Source organism: Coregonus lavaretus (assembly GCF_964263955.1).
Source record: "Coregonus lavaretus genome assembly, chromosome: 2".
Taxonomy (NCBI): Eukaryota; Metazoa; Chordata; class Actinopteri; order Salmoniformes; family Salmonidae; genus Coregonus; species Coregonus lavaretus.
Genome location: NC_139989.1, coordinates 82,920,294 through 82,941,368, shown reverse-complemented (window position 1 = coordinate 82,941,368; position 21,075 = coordinate 82,920,294). Strand labels below are relative to the sequence as shown.

The 21,075-nt window shown below is 40.0% G+C and overlaps 1 protein-coding gene and 2 long non-coding RNA genes across 3 annotated transcripts in view; all 3 read right to left on the bottom strand.

Moving 5' to 3' along the window:
* LOC311142435 overlaps nt 1-5,656 on the bottom strand; it is a 66,411-nt gene extending 60,755 nt beyond the window's left edge. The window contains exon 1 of the long non-coding RNA XR_014614309.1: nt 5,614-5,656. This is a non-coding gene — a long non-coding RNA (uncharacterized lncRNA). The remainder of the gene's footprint in view (nt 1-5,613) is intronic.
* The window catches only part of LOC311140907 (NACHT, LRR and PYD domains-containing protein 3-like), a 466,410-nt gene that overhangs the window by 439,948 nt on the left and 5,387 nt on the right, over nt 1-21,075 (bottom strand). The gene's annotated exons all lie outside the window — the stretch shown is intronic.
* On the bottom strand, nt 13,900-20,328 carry LOC311142692. The gene is made up of 3 exons (XR_014614365.1): nt 20,243-20,328; nt 18,908-18,964; nt 13,900-14,088 (listed from the first exon to the last, which is right to left on the bottom strand). It is a non-coding gene; the product is annotated as an uncharacterized lncRNA (long non-coding RNA).

Sequence of the window (21,075 nt, the reverse complement as noted above, 5' to 3'; positions counted from 1 at the left end):
TGTAACAAATTACTACATTTTTAATAAAGAACTGTACAAATGATACACTTGTGACATCAATATTTAAATATTGTAAAATAATAATTCAATACAGTAATCTGAGATCTGTATGTAAAACATTTACATTTGATATTTTAGTCATTTAGCAGATGTTTTTTATCCAGGGTCCGGTTTTCCAAAAGCATCATATTCTAACGCCTGCCTCAGACCACTTGTAGAACAGCCAAGTACGTCGTTAGATGCTTTTTTGCCCTCCCGCATCACTTTATACACAGAAGATCTCCGCTAAACATAGAATCACATGGTTCATCCGTCTCTTTCTGACCGCAGATAAATTCAGAACAAAGTTGACTACAAATACAAATTTGCAAATGTCTTTGCAATTTATTCAAACAAGGGAAGTACACACATTTGGTTCAAATGAAAACCGAGATGACTGCATTACAATATAAACAGTAGGCTATAGGCCTATTTCAATCATATTGGAATATATTCAATGTTCAATATATTTAGTTATATTTTGCTACTTGTAGGCTACTGTCTGTAATTTGTCTCAATATATTTCATGATGTGTAGCCTAACATGTGCCCAATGATGTGCCGAATCTGTGATTTAGTGCATTTTTATTGTGTAAGCACTAGAATAAACTACCTCAATATTTGCAGCCGTAGGCAGTAATATCTTTCTAGAAGCTGATCCATGGTCAGCATTGTGAAATAATTATAATGTTAAGGAAAGATTTTAATGGAGAAAACTGATCAGAGAGCAGCGCTCCCCTTCTTTCGATCCTATCAGTATCGATACATGCTCCACCGGACGTGATACCTTGTCGTGCTGCTGATCCAGTTTCTACTGGTCTGCCTGCGGATCTGGAACTCTGACCTGTTCACCAGACGTGCGACCTTGTCCCGAACCTGCTGTTTCGACCCTCTCTCTCTCTCCCTCTCTTTCTCTCTCCCTCTTTCTCTCTCCCTCTCCCGAACCTGCTCTCTACCACACCTGCTGTCTCGACCTCTGAATGCTCGGCTATGAAAAGGCAACTGACATTTACTCCTGAGGTGCTGACCTGTTGCACACTCTATAACCACAGTGATTATTATCTGACCCTGCTGGTCATCTATGAACATTTGAAAATCTTGAAGAACGATCTGGCCTTAATGGGTATGTACTGTTATAATCTCCCCCCAGCACAGCCAGAAGAGGACTGGCCACTCCTCAGAGCCTGGTTCCTCTCTAGGTTTCTTCCTAGGTTCCTGCCTTTCTAGGGAGTTTTTCCTAGCCACCGTGCTTCTACATCTGCATTGCTTGCTCTTTGGGGTGTTAGACTGTGTTTCTATATAAGCACTTTGTGACAACTGCTGATGTAAAAAATGTCTTCTGGGAAGGCATATGAAGCACTGCTAACGCAAGAGGAACGACTGAAAAAGCATTTAACAGATTACTGTGATGTTTATTATTACTCTTGTTATTTACTCCTAAAAGCTTGTGCCGTCAGCGGCAGCGAGCACTCTGCCTTCTAGCAAGGGGCATGTTGAGGTACATTTGCTTACCGGGAGGGTTACATGATGTAATTTATTGGCCGGCTGGAAGACGCACTCTTGTCTTATCTATTCCGAGGTTGTTTAATCGCAATATTAGATATTTCATAATGCATGTATACTAGGGTTGAGGTTGGAGCATCTGACTAGTGATTATTTACCCGGGGTTCAACACCTGCTATAGTCACTATTTAATTGCTCTTCCAAAAGCATCACAGGCCTAATACGAGATATATAGCTAACTAAAGTAATGAGTGACCATTTTAGACATGGGACATATAGTATTTGGTTGCATGCTATTTTATGTCAATCATATTGCTGCTTGTAGCCTATAACTGATGCTTCATGGTCTTATGCTGCCATCTATTGGAAATATTTAGCATTACAAGTTATTAATTTACGTACGGACAGCTGAAGGCAGCTGAAAAATAAAGTGTATTTTTCTTGTTAATTCCTTTGATCAGTCTCAAACCTGCCCCACCTATCCCACAATAAAGTGTATTAGATCAGTCTCAAACCTGCCCCATGGCAATTGCTGGACTTTCACACAGAGGTTACTAGGTCACCCAATTCAAACCATATTAGAAAAATAACACAAATGTGTCTAAGTGTTCTGCCTTGCAATAATAAATATCATAAAATAACTAATTAAAAAAAAAAACAGCAAAACACTTAGACAGGTTTTGAGTAACAAAATAATACTATAATTGTATTTACTAAGATAATATTATTACTAAAATAGTTTCTAAAAGTGTTCTAGGCTACCCTACCCTAGAATTAGGGGTTAGGGTTACGGCTAAAATAGGTTATAAGTAGGGTAAGAGTTTCTGTATAGCAATTTGTGACATCTGCTGGTGTAAAAAGAGCTTTATAAATACATTTGATTGATTGTTGGGTTTAGGGTTTATATGGCAAAAAACAGTATCGGTTTATGGCACTCTTGCTCCTCCTTGTGGCCGTATGTGGGTACTACATAACATTTACATTTTAGTCATTTAGCAGACGCTCTTATCCAGAGCGACTTACAGGAGCAATTAGGGTTAAGTGCCTTGCTCAAGGGCACATTTACGTCATTTAGCATAACTCATTCATCACATTTACATATTTTTTTTGCCACGGGTCTCCCGGTCGCGGCCGGCTACAACAGTCTGGATTCGAACCAGGATCTCTAGTGGCCTTAGACCACTGCAAGACATTTACATTTACATTTACGTCATTTAGCAGACGCTCTTATCCAGAGCGACTTACAAATAGGTGCATTCACCTTATAGCCAGTGGGATAACCACTTTACAATGTTTTTTTTGTTTTTTTTTTGGGGGGGTGGGTTGAGGTAAAGGGGGGGGGGGGTAGAAGGATTACTTTATCCTATCCCAGGTATTCCTTAAAGAGGTGGGGTTTCAAATGTCTCCGGAAGGTGGTGAGTGACTCCGCTGTCCTGGCGTCGTGAGGGAGCTTGTTCCACCATTGGGGTGCCAGAGCAGCGAACAGTTTTGACTGGGCTGAGCGGGAACTATGCTTTCGCAGAGGTAGGGGAGCCAGCAGGCCAGAGGTGGATGAACGCAGTGCCCTCGTTTGGGTGTAGGGACTGATCAGAGCCTGAAGGTACGGAGGTGCCGTTCCCCTCACAGCTCCGTAGGCAAGCACCATGGTCTTGTAGCAGATGCGAGCTTCAATTGGAAGCCAGTGGAGTGTGTGGAGGAGCGGGGTGACGTGAGAGAACTTGGGAAGGTTGAACACCAGACGGGCTGCGGCATTCTGGATGAGTTGTAGGGGTTTAATGGCACAGGCAGGGAGCCCAGCCAACAGCGAGTTGCAGTAATCCAGACGGGAGATGACAAGTGCCTGGATTAGGACCTGTGCCGCTTCCTGTGTAAGGCAGGGTCGTACTCTCCGAATGTTGTAGAGCATGAACCTACAGGATCGGGTCACCGCCTTGATGTTAGCGGAGAACGACAGGGTGTTGTCAGGGTGTTGTCTGACACTTCATGACACTTGCTAGGCTTAGGCTCATAATCTGAGGTAGCAACTGCGTCTGATCTACAAATCCATTAGCTAGACCACCCGATTAGACAACAATCACCCATTATACCCATTTGGTTTGCAACTCAGTGAACCTTCAGCCGTTCTCTCTGGGTGGTGCGTGGGAAATACATGTTACATCTTCAGCCGTTGTAGGAAAGATGCATCTTAAAACACTGGTAAGCCTAAATTCCATCGCTATCGGGAAACCGGGCCCAGAGTGACTTACAATACAGTTGCCGTATTGTAGTGTATTCAAGCTTTAAAAAGGCTTCTAGAGTTTGTAATTTCCACTTTAAAAATGTCAAACTTGATTTGCCCTAATGAGAAATGTACCGACCACAACAAAACATTTTCATGAATTATAATTCACATAATAATTTATATTTCCTATTGCTGCAGGATTATTTTCCTGCTGTGAGAAACTGGGTCAAATTAAGATATGGCATCTGAAATGCAAATCAATTTATAACATTTTTGACATGCGTTTTTCTGGATTTTGTTGTTGTTATTCTGTCTCTCACTGTTCAAATAAACCTACCATTTAAATTATAGATTGATCATTTCTTTGTCAGTGGGCAAACATACAAAATCAGCAGGGGATCAAATACTTTTTTCCCTCACTGTAGTTGACGTAATAACTAGACTATATACAAGGAGTACCAGTACCGAGTCAATGTGCAGGGGTACCAGGTAGTTGAGGTAATAACTAGACTTTATACAAGGAGTACCAGTACTGAGTCAATGTGCAGGGGTACCAGGTAGTTGAGGTAATAACTAAACTATATACAAGGAGTACCAGTACTGAGTCAATGTGCAGGGGTACCAGGTAGTTGAGGTAATAACTAGACTTTATACAAGGAGTACCAGTACTGAGTCAATGTGCAGGGGTACCAGGTAGTTGAGGTAATAACTAGACTTTATACAAGGAGTACCAGTACTGAGTCAATGTGCAGGGGTACCAGGTAGTTGAGGTAATATGTACATGTAGGTAGGGGTAAAAGTGACTAGGCAATCAGGATAGAGATTACATCTCCTCATCCAGGGAGTGCACACACACACACACACACACACACACACACACACACACACACACACACACACACACACACACACACACACACACACACACACACACACACACTCACTGACAGACACACACACACACACACACACACAAACACACAGGGAGGGAATGTTGTGTTTGTTTGATAATGTTTCAGGACTATGAAAATGGAAAAAAGGATTAGCCTATGGATTATGAAAACAACAAAAATAAATGGTAAAATGGGAGAGGAGAAATGAATAGACACAGTGTTGTTTAACTCACTGACCATGACCCATGAGTTCTTCTTACCTTTGTTCACTAGAAGAGTCTCCCTCTCTGAAGTTTATAGGTTTACCCATAGACTGGTCACTCTTCATGGACACACAGCTGGGTACAGGGGAGGCTGGTCTCTCCTGCTTGATTGGACTTCAACACAACAGAGACAAATATTACATCTCTCATCTACTCTGAGCTCAGATGGGGAAACAAGAGTTTCATTCCAAAACGCTATATATCCATTTTCAGAAATGTTGGTCAATTAGCTTTTATTGTTTAAAGAAATGATTAAACCACTACAAGGCTTTATAAAGGTGTCTAAAGTGTGTAATTTCCACTTTAAAATGTCAGACTTGATTTTCCCTGATGAAAAATGTATGAACCCCTACAGAAAATATCCCTTAATTATAATCCACATAAAAATGCACATTTGCTATTGCTGCAGGATTATTTTCCTGCTGTGAGAAACTAGGTCAAATGAAGATATGGCATCTGTAAATGCATTCATCTTAAGGTAGCTAGGTGAGACGACCACGTATCACAGTCAAATATACAGGATACGAACATTACATTCCAGCAAAACAATGGTTTTAAATCACATCTCAAATCTACAATAGTTACATTGAAGGTACCCATTAGTAATCATTTCTGATGAAAAAACACAAATGTGATTTTCTTTCTCCTATATAGCACTTTGGAATATAAATTCTTAAACAATATTTTCAGCTCACCTCTTAGCTTTGGTGTCATGTCCCCCAAAGCGACTCCTTTTAGAGGCAGGGGCCCCCTCCTCTCTCTCCCCAGAGAGACTCCTTTTAGATGCAGGGCCCCCCTCCTCTCTCTCCCCAGAGAGACTCATTTTAGAGGCAGGGACCCCCTCCTCTCTCTCCCCAGAGAGACTCATTTTAGAGGCAGGGCCCCCCTCCTCTCTCTCCCCAGAGAGACTCATTTTAGACCACTGACCCCTAAACAGAGATGCAGCATGTTGGTTGTGGTGAACACAGTGACAACTAATTATTGAATGTCAATTGTTCTCTTTTATTCATGATCTCTCAGAAATAAAACAGTTTACTAATAGATACATCCAAACAGTCAGGTGATTTAATGCAATGACTTTTTCTAGCCCAATGACTACTCAAAACCCACCAACAAGGCCTGAAAACTAGGCAAAAACATAGCCCCTGATAGGCCTACATCTTATTTCAGACAGCCTCCAGTAGCCTGGGCAAGATGTAGGCAAGATGTAAGCTGAATGATTTAGCAGCTTGCTTAGTTCAAATTGACAGACTAATTTATTTAACATGAATAGCAAGGCGATTTTGAGGTAGGAAGTGCTTCTGTTGCCCAGTAACCTGCTGGATTAGGCTACTGAGGATGGGGTCGTAATTTCAATCACTGAATGAAATATTAATAATATGGATATGAACTGAATAGGTCCATGCTTGTCAACAACAGCCAGGTTATTTTTATACCTGTAGCCTAATCTGGCTGACTGTTACCTTCAATCTAATGCATTCTAACATCTGATCAGCAATTGAGATAGAACTGTGACCATGGTGACACTTGATAACTTCCAATTGAATTAACTAAACACGGCCATTAATAATTACATAATAACACAAGGCTACAACAACAATAAACTGAAGTTAAAGGCTATTTATTACATCTGTTTGCCAGCTCCAGGTTGGCTACACAAGTGGCACAAAATGATTTGCAACGACTCCAGTCATTTCAACATATATATAGTATAAAACTGTAGACTACAGTAGCCTACATAGACATACAGTGAGGGAAAAAAGTATTTGATCCCCTGCTGATTTTGTACGTTTGCCCACTGACAAAGACATGATCAGTCTATAATTTTAATAGTAGGTTTATTTGAACAGTGAGAGACAGAATAACAACAAAATAATCCAGAAAAACGCATGTCAAAAATTTTATGAATTGATTTGCATTTTAATGAGGGAAATAAGTATTTGACCCCTCTGCAAAACATGACTTAGTACTTGGTAGGCAAAACCCTTGTTGGCAATCACAGAGGTCAGACGTTTCTTGTAGTTGGCCACCAGGTTTGCTCACATCTCAGGAGGGATTTTGTCCCACTCCTCTTTGCAGATCTTCTCCAAGTCATTAAGGTTTCGAGGCTGACATTTGGCAACTCGAACCTTCAGCTCCCTCCACTGATTTTCTATGGGATTAAGGTCTGGAGACTGGCTAGGCCACTCCAGGACCTTAATGTGCTTCTTCTTGAGCCACTCCTTTGTTTTTTGTTTTTTTATTTTATTTTATTTTTTTCTTGGGGGGAATGGATCAGCTTAATATTGCAGATAGATTGTATCTTCTATCAATGTAATTGTCTGCATCACTTCCAATCCCCCATGTTTATTTTTATTTTTTATATATATATTCCCCATTATTACTTTTCAACCCCACCATCCTTTCCCTACTTGGAGTAAATTAGTGAACAACGCCCAGGCCTCTACTTCCGGTCTATACTTACTATCTACACCTTATGGACAGAGTTAATTTTACAATAATTATATATATATATATATATATATATATATTTATTGATTTTTTTGCTCCTGAACTTCTTCTACTCTCAACCTCTCCGATCATTTTCATGATGTCCATCCGGTTTGCTTCTAAATGCCATATCTTTCTAACTGTGCTCTTTCCCAAAAGCTCCCAACATACAACCTATATACTTATTATGGACACAGTATGCTTACATTATTAGCTATCTTTGTTATTATTTGTTGTTATTTGTTATTAGTCCCATCCTTCAACTCTATTCAATACCTCCCATCTATCTCTTAACACCATCCATATAGGATTTCTATTTGCCACATATATTTCAACCGTACTGTGATGTTTTACAAAAGTTCTGAACCTTTCTATTCTCATTGCTTCTACAGATTGTGAATTAAAAATAAACATTTTTGCTAAAAGTATTATTATATTATTGATTGATTGACTATGACTTTTCAGATCACCCAGTAATGCTATCTGCAAGGTTAGTTCCAGGTAAATATTGCAATCCTTTAGCCATTCCTGGACCTGTGTCCAAAAACAAGCTACAAATGGACAGAACCAAAACAAATGATCTAATGATTCTATCTCTTCACAGCAAAATCTGCAGAGCTGGGAAGATTGTATCCCCCATATAAATAACATTCTATTGGTAGCAAGAATTTTATATAATAATTTAAATTGAAAGATTCTAATTTTTGAATCCGGTGTCGTTTTGCGTGTCAGTTCATAAACACTATGCCATGGGATCGGTTCGTCAAAGATCTCTTCCCAACTATTTTGCAATCTATATGGGACGGCTGTCAATCCTTTGGTCCTTAAGTGAAACTGATATACTTTTTTATTTATCACAGTGTTCCTTAACCAATTATGTTCTTTAATGCAAGGCCGACAGACAAGTTCCTTACTTTCTCCCCCTTCAACTTTCCTCTTCCACTTTTGCGGTAAGGCTGCAATTATTTGGTTGTAATTTTGGGTAGAGCAGACATTTCCATATGTTTTTGTTAGCTGCATGTGCGACATAACTCCACCAGTCCTACCGATGATATCATTTACGAAGATTATACCTTTTTTAAACATTCTGTCAAAAAATAAAGGTTTTTTGTCAATTAGTATATTTGAATTTAACCACAATATTTGTTGCATTATTTGTTCTGTCGTTTCTGGAGGATTAAATTGAAATTGCAACCAACTTTCTATGGCTTGTTTTAGAAATAGTGACATTTGGGAGATTATTTCCTTTTCAAATAACTGAAAGTGAGAGGTTGTAATCTGAATAAAGGGAAAAAGGCCTTTCTTGAACAGTGGGTGAGACAATCTTACTAATTTGCTTGAGAACCAGTTCGGATTTAAGTATAACTTTTGGATGACTGAAGATTTTAGTGATAGGTCTAATGCTTTAATATTTAATAATTTCTGTCCTCCGAATTCATATTCATTATATAAATATGCTCATATATTAAAGCATTATATTCTCATATAATTTAAAAACCTGTTTGCTAGGCGTAGGCAAGACCATAAGCAAATAGGTAAACTGGGATAATACTAAAGAGTTAATCAGGGTGATTTTTCCACAAATTGACAGGTATTTTCCTTTCCATGGTAGTAAGATCTTATCTATTTTTGCTAACTTTCTATTAAAATTTATTGAAGTGAGATCATTTATTTCCTTTGGGATATGTATTCCGAGTATATCCACATCACCATCAGACCATTTTATTGGTAAACTACATGGTAATGTAAAAATTGTATTTTTTAGTGATCCAATATGTAATATAGTACATTTGTCATAATTTGGTTTTAATCCAGAGAGGTTAGAAAATGTATCTAGATCCTCTGTGAGGCTGTGGAGGGATTCTAGTTGTGGATCTAAAAGAAAACATGAATCATCTGCGTACAATGACACCTTTGTTTTTAAGCCCTGTATTTCTAATCCTCTGATATTATTATTGGATCTGATTTTAATAGCTAACATCTCGATGGCCACAATAAATAGATATGCCGATAGTGGACAACCTTGTTTCACTCCTCTTGACAGTTTAAAACTTTCTGAGAAATAGCCATTATTTACTATTTTACACATAGGGTTACTATACATGATTTTGACCCATTTTATAAGAGATTCTCCAAAATTGAAATGCTCCAGGCATTTATATATAAATTCCAGTCGAACTTTATCAAATGCCTTTTCGAAGTCTGCTATGAATAGCAGGCCTGGTTTCCCATATTTTCCATAGTGTTCTATTGTTTCCAATACTTGCCTTATATTATCTCCAATGTATCTTCCATGTAAAAAACCTGTCTGATTAGAATGAATAATATCCGACAATACCTTTTTAATTCTATGCGCTATACATTTTGCTAGGATTTTTGCATCACAACACTGAAGTGTAAGGGGCCTCCAATTTTGTAAATGGACTGGATCTTTATATTTTCCACTTGTATCCTGTTTCAGTAATAATGAGATCAGACCTTCTTCTTGAGTGTCAGATAATCTACCATTTACATAGGAGTGGTTAAAACATGCTAATAACGGTCCTCTTAGTATATCAAAAAAGGTTTGGTATACCTCGATTGGTATGCCATCCAACCCTGGAGTTTTCCCGGACTTAAAGTCTTTAATTGCATCCAGAAGTTCCTCCTCTGTAATTTCACCTTCACATGAGTCTTTCTGTGTGGCTGTTAATTTGACATTATCAATAGAAAAAAAATCTCTACAATTAGCTTCAGTTAGAGGAGATGGAGGCGACTGAAAATAAAACATATGCTTAAAATACTTTGTTTCTTCCTTCAAAATATCATTAGGTGAATTATGGGTGACTTCGTCAATTGTAACCAGTTTCATTAAGTTCTTTTTGGTAGCATTCCTATGTTGAATATTAAAAAATAATTTTGTGCATTTTTCCCCATATTCCATCCAGTTTGCTTTATTTTTATAATATATTACACTTGATCTTTCTTGAATAAGTTTTTCCATTTCTTTTTGTTTTTCCTCTAATTTATTCTGAGCCTCTATGTTACAGTTTTTATTGCCATCTATCTGTTCTGTTAGACTTTCTATTTCCTTTCTTAGTATAAACTCTTTTGACCTAAATTGCTTTTGTTTTCGAGATGAGTACTGAATTGCATGGCCTCTAAAGGCACATTTAAAGGTGTCCCATACAATAAGGGGATTCGCTGTACCTATGTTATGTTGGAAAAAGTCAGTTATAAATTCCTTTGTTCTAATTATAAATAAATTATTATCCAATAGGCTTTGATTAAATTTCCAATATCCTCGCCCACGTGGAAATTCAGTCAGAGTAATGTATATGCCTATTATATGATGGTCCGACCGCATTCTGTCCCCTATCAACACTTTTTTTTACTTTTGGTGCCAACGAGAATGAGATAAGAAAGAAGTCAAGACGACTAGCTTGATTCAGTCTCCGCCATGTATATCTCACTAGATCAGCATATTTAAGCCTCCATATATCTACTAGTTCTAATGTATCCATGACATTCACAATTTCCTTAAGAGCATGTGGGTGATTGTTTGTGGTGTGATTTCCTTTTCGGTCCATTGAGCTATTTAAAACAGTATTATAATCCCCCACCATAATAATATTGTCTTGAGTTGCTTGCAGGCTTGATAATTTATTATATATATTGTCAAACAATTGTGGATCATCATTATTTGGTCCGTAAAGGTTAATGAGCCATATCTGTTTATGGTCCAATACCATATTTAAAATAATCCATCTACCTTGCGTATCTATTTGGACAATTTGCACATTCGGATCGAAATTACTATTAATTAATATCATCACCCCTTTTGAATTTCTTTGCCCATGGGAGAAGTATATTTCCCCCCCCCCATTCTTTTTCCCACGCTACTTCATCTCGAATTGTTGAATGAGTTTCCTGTATACAATAGATATTATATTCCTTCTCTTTGAGCCATGTAAATATTGTTCTTCTTTTGTTATTATCAGCTAAGCCATTACAATTATAACTGGCTATACTTATTTCACCATACACCATAATGAGATACAAGTTTCAAGTCTATTTATCATTATATATGTTTGTAAATTTACCAATAAAAAATAGCGTAATGATTGAGTGTCCATATAGCTGTACCGTGATATTTGCATTGCTACGGAGTAACCCTTCAATTGTTCTCCACTAATTCCCACGCTAAAGCCCCTCCCCATCCCAAGTTGAGCCGTCATCCCAGTGATCAGCATCCCACCCACGTCCCGCCGTATCCCTAAGGCCCCGAGAGGCCAGGACCCATCCATCGAAAACAGCACACAGTGCCACCCACAAAACAGAAGCAGGTTAACCGCCAAAAGCATTTCCAATGCTTTCACCTCTATATATATATATCTATATAACTATTATTATTTTTTAAATTATGCATATCCTATTTTCCATCATTATCAATTAATATGCGTAATAATGTCGGCAGTTCACACATAGGATTCTAACATATAACCCGGATTGCCATTGTATTACATTTAATTCATTGACAAGAAATTATTATCCTAGCAAATAATTCCTGCAGTCCATCCCATACCCCCCCCCAACATCCCCACCCCCCCACAACAGATGCCAGACAAGCACACACGCACATACTCACATACTCCAACACACTCAACCCCCCTCCTCCACAATCCACCATAAAATGCGATACTCAACGGCTGTTATATCCCAGAGCCCAACTCGAGAAATAACTTGATCTACGAGTGCACATACAGTTAAAGCTGATTGAGAAAGCATGCAGATTGAGCAGAAATTGATAACAATGTGAGATTTGATTAATCTACTTAATCTATGTCAAGTCCTAGGTGATGGAGATCAGATCCACCCTCTTCACCTGAGACACAAACACTCTGATCCCCTGTTGTAACCATTTTCCCAAGCATCTCCATGCGGTCAGACCTTTGATTATTTTGTGCCACCTGGGCCACAATGATAAACCCCCTCTCTGATTGTCCGAGTGTGACCCCCTCCCCATGGGTTACTGCAGCCAGTGTTGCCAGCACTGCCACTACCTGGGTGGGCGTACCCCACCGGAATCCCCACCGGCTAGGTAAAAGGTCGTCAAGGTTCTCATTAGCAGCTTTGAGAATTTCCTTGTATATTATGCTCTCCCATTTAAATTATAGATTGATCATTTCTTTGTCAGTGGGCAAACATACAAAATCAGCAGGGGATCAAATACTTTTTTCCCTCACTGTAGTTGACGTAATAACTAGACTATATACAAGGAGTACCAGTACCGAGTCAATGTGCAGGGGTACCAGGTAGTTGAGGTAATAACTAGACTTTATACAAGGAGTACCAGTACTGAGTCAATGTGCAGGGGTACCAGGTAGTTGAGGTAATATGTACATGTAGGTAGGGGTAAAAGTGACTAGGCAATCAGGATAGAGATTACATCTCCTCATCCAGTGAGTGCACACACACACACACACACACACACACACACACACACACACACACACACACACACACACACACACACACACACACACACACACACACACACACACACACACACACACAGACACACACACACACACACACAGGGAGGGAATGTTGTGTTTGTTTGATAATGTTTCAGGACTATGAAAATGGAAAAAAGGATTAGCCTATGGATTATGAAAACAACAAAAATAAATGGTAAAATGGGAGAGGAGAAATGACTAGAGACAGTGTTGTTTAACTCACTGACCATGACCCATGAGTTCTTCTTACCTTTGTTCACTAGAAGAGTCTCCCTCTCTGAAGTTTATAGGTTTACCCATAGACTGGTCACTCTTCATGGACACACAGCTGGGTACAGGGGAGGCTGTTCTCTCCTGCTTGATTGGACTTCAACACAACAGAGACAAACATTACATCTCTCATCTACTCTGAGCTCAGATGGGGAAACAAGAGTTTCATTCCAAAACGCTATATATCCATTTTCAGAAATGTTGGTCAATTAGCTTTTATTGTTTAAAGAAATGATTAAACCACTACAAGGCTTTATAAAGGTGTCTAAAGTGTGTAATTTCCACTTTAAAATGTCAGACTTGATTTTCCCTGATGAAAAATGTATGAACCCCTACAGAAAATATCCCTTAATTATAATCCACATAAAAATGCACATTTGCTATTGCTGAAGGATTATTTTCCTGCTGTGAGAAACTAGGTCAAATGAAGATATGGCATCTGTAAATGCATTCATCTTAAGGTAGCTAGGTGAGACGACCACGTATCACAGTCAAATATACAGGATACGAACATTACATTCCAGCAAAACAATGGTTTTAAATCACATCTCAAATCTACAATAGTTACATTGAAGGTACCCATTAGTAATCATTTCTGATGAAAAAACACAAATGTGATTTTCTTTCTCCTATATAGCACTTTGGAATATAAATTCTTAAACAACATTTTCAGCTCACCTCTTAGCTTTGGTGTCATGTCCCCCAAAGCGACTCCTTTTAGAGGCAGGGGCCCCCTCCTCTCTCTCCCCAGAGAGACTCCTTTTAGATGCAGGGCCCCCCTCCTCTCTCTCCCCAGAGAGACTCATTTTAGAGGCAGGGACCCCCTCCTCTCTCTCCCCAGAGAGACTCATTTTAGAGGCAGGGCCCCCCTCCTCTCTCTCCCCAGAGAGACTCATTTTAGACCACTGACCCCTAAACAGAGATGCAGCATGTTGGTTGTGGTGAACACAGTGACAACTAATTATTGAATGTCAATTGTTCTCTTTTATTTATGATCTCTCAGAAATAAAACAGTTTACTAATAGATACATCCAAACAGTCAGGTGATTTAATGCAATGACTTTTTCTAGCCCAATGACTACTCAAAACCCACCAACAAGGCCTGAAAACTAGGCCAAAACATAGACCCTGATAGGCCTACATCTTATTTCAGATAGCCTCCAGTAGCCTGGGCAAGATGTAGGCAAGATGTAAGCTGAATGATTCAGCAGCTTGCTTAGTTCAAATTGACAGACTAATTTATTTAACATGAATAGCAAGACGATTTTGAGGTAGGAAGTGCTTCTGTTGCCCAGTAACCTGCTGGATTAGGCTACTGAGGATGGGGTCGTAATTTCAATCACTGAATGAAATATTAATAATATGGATATGAACTGAATAGGTCCATGCTTGTCAACAACAGCCAGGTTATTTTTATACCTGTAGCCTAATCTGGCTGACTGTTACCTTCAATCTAATGCATTCTAACATCTGATCAGCAATTGAGATAGAACTGTGACCATGGTGACACTTGATAACTTCCAATTGAATTAACTAAACACGGCCATTATTAATTACATAATAACACAAGGCTACAACAACAATAAACTGAAGTTAAAGGCTATTTATTACATCTGTTTGCCAGCTCCAGGTTGGCTACACAAGTGGCACAAAATAATTTGCAACGACTCCAGTCATTTCAACATATTTATAGTATAAAACTGTAGACTACAGTAGCCTACATAGACATACAGTGAGGGAAAAAAGTATTTGATCCCCTGCTGATTTTGTACGTTTGCCCACTGACAAAGACATGATCAGTCTATAATTTTAATAGTAGGTTTATTTGAACAGTGAGAGACAGAATAACAACAAAATAATCCAGAAAAACGCATGTCAAAAATTTTATGAATTGATTTGCATTTTAATGAGGGAAATAAGTATTTGACCCCTCTGCAAAACATGACTTAGTACTTGGTAGGCAAAACCCTTGTTGGCAATCACAGAGGTCAGACGTTTCTTGTAGTTGGCCACCAGGTTTGCTCACATCTCAGGAGGGATTTTGTCCCACTCCTCTTTGCAGATCTTCTCCAAGTCATTAAGGTTTCGAGGCTGACATTTGGCAACTCGAACCTTCAGCTCCCTCCACTGATTTTCTATGGGATTAAGGTCTGGAGACTGGCTAGGCCACTCCAGGACCTTAATGTGCTTCTTCTCGAGCCACTCATTTGTTGCCTTGGCCGTGAGTTTTGGGTCATTGTCATGCTGGAATACCCATCCACGACCCATTTTCAATGCCCTGGCTGAGGGAAGGAGGTTCTCACCCAAGATTTGATGGTACATGGCCCCGTCCATCGTCCCTTTGATGTGGTGAAGTTGTCCTGTCCCCTTAGCAGAAAAACACCCCCAAAAGCATAATGTTTCCACCTCCATGTTTGATGGTGGGGATGGTGTTCTTACGGTCATAGGCAACATTCCTCCTCCTCCAAACACGGCGTATTGAGTTGATGCCAAAGAGCTCGATTTTGGTCTCATCTGACCACAACACTTTCACCCAGTTCTCCTCTGAATCATTCATATGTTCATTGGCAAACTTCAGACTGGCCTGTATATGTGCTTTCTTGGGCAGGGGGACCTTGCGGGCGCTGCAGGATTTCAGTCCTTCACGGCGTAGTGTGTTACCAATTGTTTTCTTGGTGACTATGGTCCCAGCTGCTTTGAGATCATTGACAAGATCCTCCCGTGTAGTTATGGGCTGATTCCTCACCGCATTGCAACTCCACAAGGTGAGATCTTGCATGGAGCCCCAGGCCGAGGGAGATTTACAGTTATTTTGTGTTTCTTCCATTTGCGAATAATCGCACCAACTGTTGTCACCTTCTTACCAAGCTGCTTGGCGATGGTCTTGTAGCCCATTCCTGCCTTGTGTAGGTCTACAATCTTGTCCCTGACATCCTTGGAGAGCTCTTTGGTCTTGGCCATGGTGGAGAGTTTGGAATCTGATTGATTGATTGCTTCTGTGGACAGGTGTCTTTTATACAGGTAACAAGCTGAGATTAGGAGCACTCCCTTTAAGAGTGTGCTCCTAATCTCAGCTCGTTACCTGTATAAAAGACACCTGGGAGCCAGAAATCTTTCTAATTGAGAGGGGGTCAAATACTTATTTCCCTCATTAAAATGCAAATCAATTTATAAAATTTTTGACATGCGTTTTTTCTGGATTTTTTTGTTGTTATTCTGTCTCTCACTGTTCAAGTAAACCTACCATTAAAATTAAAGACTGATCATTTCTTTGTCAGTGGGCAAACGTACAAAATCAGCAGGGGATCAAATACTTTTTTCCATCACTGTACAAATTAATAGGCTATTTAATGGCCAACAGATCTATCATTCTCCACATGTAATGTCAATTTCATTGTGGAGTTTTTCTCATCACGGAAGCACATGTTGGAGTTCCATAACTTCCATTTTCAAAATGTCAAATATCCACTCGCGAAACCCAAGAACTGAGTGTAAAAACCTTCGCATGATATGGTTTTCCATAAGCAAAGTCGACATTAACCCATATGAAAATGCATCAAATTCCCTTTCAGGATCCATATTTTGGTATTTTTAAGGTAAATGATGAAGACTGCTGTCTGTTGAAACGTCGGTTATCAGGTTATTACATTATTTCATCTGAGCTCATAGAGTGAGACTCTCCTTTTCTTTTACAAGTGTTCTCCTCTGCTAGCCAGCACCTCTCCTAAACAGGTGTTCTACTCTGTTAGCCAGCACCTCTCCTAAACAGGTGTTCTACTCCGCTAGCCAGCACCTCTCCTAAACAGGTATTCTACTCTGTTAGCCAGCACCTCTCCTAAACAGGTGTTCTACTCTGCTACCCAGCACCTCTCCTAAACAGGTGTTCTACTCTGTTAGCCAGCACCTCTCCTAAACAAGTGTTCTACTCTGTTACCCAGCACCTCTCCTAAACAGGTGTTCTACTCTGTTAGCCAGCACCTCTCCTAAACAGGTGTTCTACTCTGTTAGCCAGCACCTCTCCTAAACAGGTGTTCTACTCTGCTAGCCAGCACCTCTCCTAAACAGGTGTTCTCCTCTGTTACCCAGCACCTCTCCTAAACAGGTGTTCTCCTCTGCTACCCAGCACCTCTCCTAAACAGGTGTTCTACTCTGTTAGCCAGCACCTCTCCTAAACAGGTGTTCTACTCTGCTAGCCAGCACCTCTCCTAAACAGGTGTTCTCCTCTGTTACCCAGCACCTCTCCTAAACAGGTGTTCTCCTCTGCTACCCAGCACCTCTCCTAAACAGGTGTTCTACTCTGCTAGCCAGCACCTCTCCTAAACAGGTGTTCTCCTCTGTTACTCAGCACCTCTCCTAAACAGGTGTTCTACTCTGCTACCCAGCACCTCTCCTAAACAGGTGTTCTCCTCTGCTAGCCAGCACCTCTCCTAAACAGGTGTTCTACTCTACTACCCAGCACCTCTCCTAAACAGGTGTTCTCCTCTGTTACTCAGCACCTCTCCTAAACAGGTGTTCTACTCTGCTACCCAGCACCTCTCCTAAACAGGTGTTCTACTCTGTTAGCCAGCACCTCTCCTAAACAGGTGTTCTACTCTGTTAGCCAGCACCTCTCCTAAACAGGTGTTCTACTCTGTTAGCCAGCACCTCTCCTAAACAGGTGTTCTACTCTGTTAGCCAGCACCTCTCCTAAACAGGTGTTCTCCTCTGTTACTCAGCACCTCTCCTAAACAGGTGTTCTACTCTGTTAGCCAGCACCTCTCCTAAACAGGTGTTCTACTCTGTTAGCCAGCACCTCTCCTAAACAGGTGTTCTACTCTGTTAGCCAGCACCTCTCCTAAACAGGTGTTCTACTCTGCTACCCAGCACCTCTCCTAAACAGGTGTTCTCCTCTGTTAGCCAGCACCTCTCCTAAACAGGTGTTCTACTCTGCTACCCAGCACCTCTCCTAAACAGGTGTTCTACTCTGTTAACCAGCACCTCTCCTAAACAGGTGTTCTCCTCTGCTACCCAGCACCTCTCCTAAACAGGTGTTCTACTCTGTTAGCCAGCACCTCTCCTAAACAGGTGTGCGTTTCTTTTGCCTCCAGTTTAAGGTAAAGGACACCTGACTTTATATTTAAAGCTTTTTGGAATCCACATTTTACACTAAATAAGAAGTGATATTTCCTGGGGCCAGAAAAGGCTCTGCATGGTAGGAATGGCCCAGCAGCACTCCAACACTAGTTTGGTGAATTCCAAATGTTCCTTTTATTCTAGATTATTAACCTGAAATACTCACTTTACTTTGAAACTGCGTTGCAGTTTAGAGATTAAACTATGAGCTGCTCTGTCATCTCAAAATGGCCCCTGTACAGATACTTTGTTATTTTCAGTTTCAACTGCAGTCATGGCCTCACCCATTTATATACCAATAGTAACCAGAGGGTGGCGCTAACAGTCAGTTGCATGCGATTGCAGTAACTCCTGACATTGTGCTAAATCTTGATTAACATTTTTTTAGTGCTTCTTCAAGACATCTCTTACATTATTTTAGCTAAACTTATAATATACTCCAAACCAGGTTTAGTTGTGTTTTTTTCTCTCCGAAATATGATTTACTGTAGGCCTGCAAAACTGCAGTCTGTCAGCAACTCAGCTCAAGTAGCAGTTCTACTAACTAGTAATATCTCATTCCAGGTATTCATTCTCTTACTCTGTCCATTAGAATAGATTATTGTTCAGAAATACTTACTTTATTTTTCAGTTCTCTCCATATAGTGTTTTCTGCGTGGTCGTCTCAAAATGGATCCTGTACAAAAGAAACATTTACTTTCTGTTTCAGCTCAGTCGCCTCCCCACCCTGATAATCAAGTGTTTTATTGGTATCTTCCACTAGATGGCAGTAACCACCTGCTGTAACTAGACTTTACAACAGTATGTATTCGGTTTCTTGGTCCTGGTGACTCCTGGGACCTTATTCATAAAGGCAGTTTCCCAGAGGAGGAGTGCTGATCTAGGATCAGGTCCCCCCTGTCCATTTAATCTGTTTCATTATGATCTAAAAGGAAAAACTGATCCCAGATCAGCACTCCTATGACTGCTGTCGCAGGTGACTCTTCAAGATGAGGCTCATGATTTATAAATTATATATTAATTTTTTATCTTTACAGAAATTGTCTTTATTTAAACCAAGGAAGTTTGAGTTAGTAGCGATGAATTTGCATCTGTCAGCTGCTCTAAACCTATGTGATTGGATGTTATAGACCCCCATCTGAACAGTTTCTTTCCCCATGCTGTAGCCCTCACCAACTGGCCATCTGGTCCATAGAGACTAAAGGACTATACACTCTATGCTGCACACCACATCAAGTCATCTCTGAACTGTACACTACCATCTGGCCCATAGAGACTAAAGGACTATACACTCTATGCTGCTCACCACATCAAGCCATCTCTGAACTGTACACTACCATCTGGCCCATAGAGACTAAAGGACTATACACTCTACGCTGCACACCACATCAAGCCATCTCTGAACTGTACACTACCATCTGGTCCATAGAGACTAAAGGACTATGCCCTCTACGCTGCTCACCACATCAAGCCATCTCTGAACTGTACACTACCATCTGGCCCATAGAGACTAAAGGACTATACACTCTACGCTGCACACCACATCAAGCCATCTCTGAACTGTACACTACCATCTGGCCCATAGAGACTAAAGGACTATACACTCTACGCTGCACACCACATCAAGCCATCTCTGAACTGTACACTACCAACTGGTCCATAGAGACTAAAGGACTATGCCCTCTACGCTGCACACCACATCAACAGGGTTGTAGTGGAGGGTAAACTCTCTCACGCACCTTTTTCTTTGCAAAATAGTGTTTACTCAACTTTGTATTTTGTTCAGTCTTGTTTCCCACTTTTTATGCGTACCCAGCATTAAGCCTAAATCCCATCGCGGAAACCAGGCCCAGGTTGGTCAGCATGATAAAGAATCATATCTCAAGCCTGCTCTGTCTATTGAATGTCTGACGACGACTTCACTTTATAATAGTTCTGTGTAGCCTAGACTTACCAGACTCTGCCCGTCTTTCCTTCAAATCAACACATTTATCCTACTTCTAATGTTGCCGAGAAATGTGCGCCACAGTTTCAACAGCCAATTGTAACTGCGTAGGCTACAAACTTACTTTCACTTTCATATGTGGAAAACGCATAACTTCTGACTGCACTGGTGTAGGATAATAATATGACAGAACCCGGTGAGTTTGTGATCCTTCTACTAAGTAGTAATACTGTCATTCAAGGTATTTATTATCTTACTCTGTCCTTTAGACTAGATTATTGTTCAGAAATACTACATATTTTTTTTCTCTCTCCATATAGTGTTTTCTCCTCTGTCATCTCACTTTATATAACAAAAGTAACCAGAGGGTGGCGCTAACAGTCAGTTGCATGCGACAGCAGTAACTCATCACATTGTATTGAATCTTGCTTCAGTTTTTTTTTTGTACTTCTTCTTGTTACATTATTTTAGCTAAACATATAATTTACTTGAAACCAAATTTAGTTGAGCCTTTTTCCTCAAATGTGAATTCCTGTATGCCTATAATAAAGTGTAAACAGGCCTACAAATCCAAAAGGTTTTTCATTTGAGAATGTTCATTTGTATGCCTCAAATAATAAACTGTCTTAAATTATCTGATGATTAGTTGAATCAGGTGTGTAAATGCTGGGCAAGAACAAAATGATTGAGAAACCCTGAGATAAACATCAAAGCCTATCATTTAAAAGCTCCTCCACCATCTTTACCAGACTTTTGACTGATAACATGTGATAACACTTTGAAAACTGCTGTCTGTCAGCAACTCAGCTCAAGTAGCAGTTCTACTAACTAGTAATATCTCA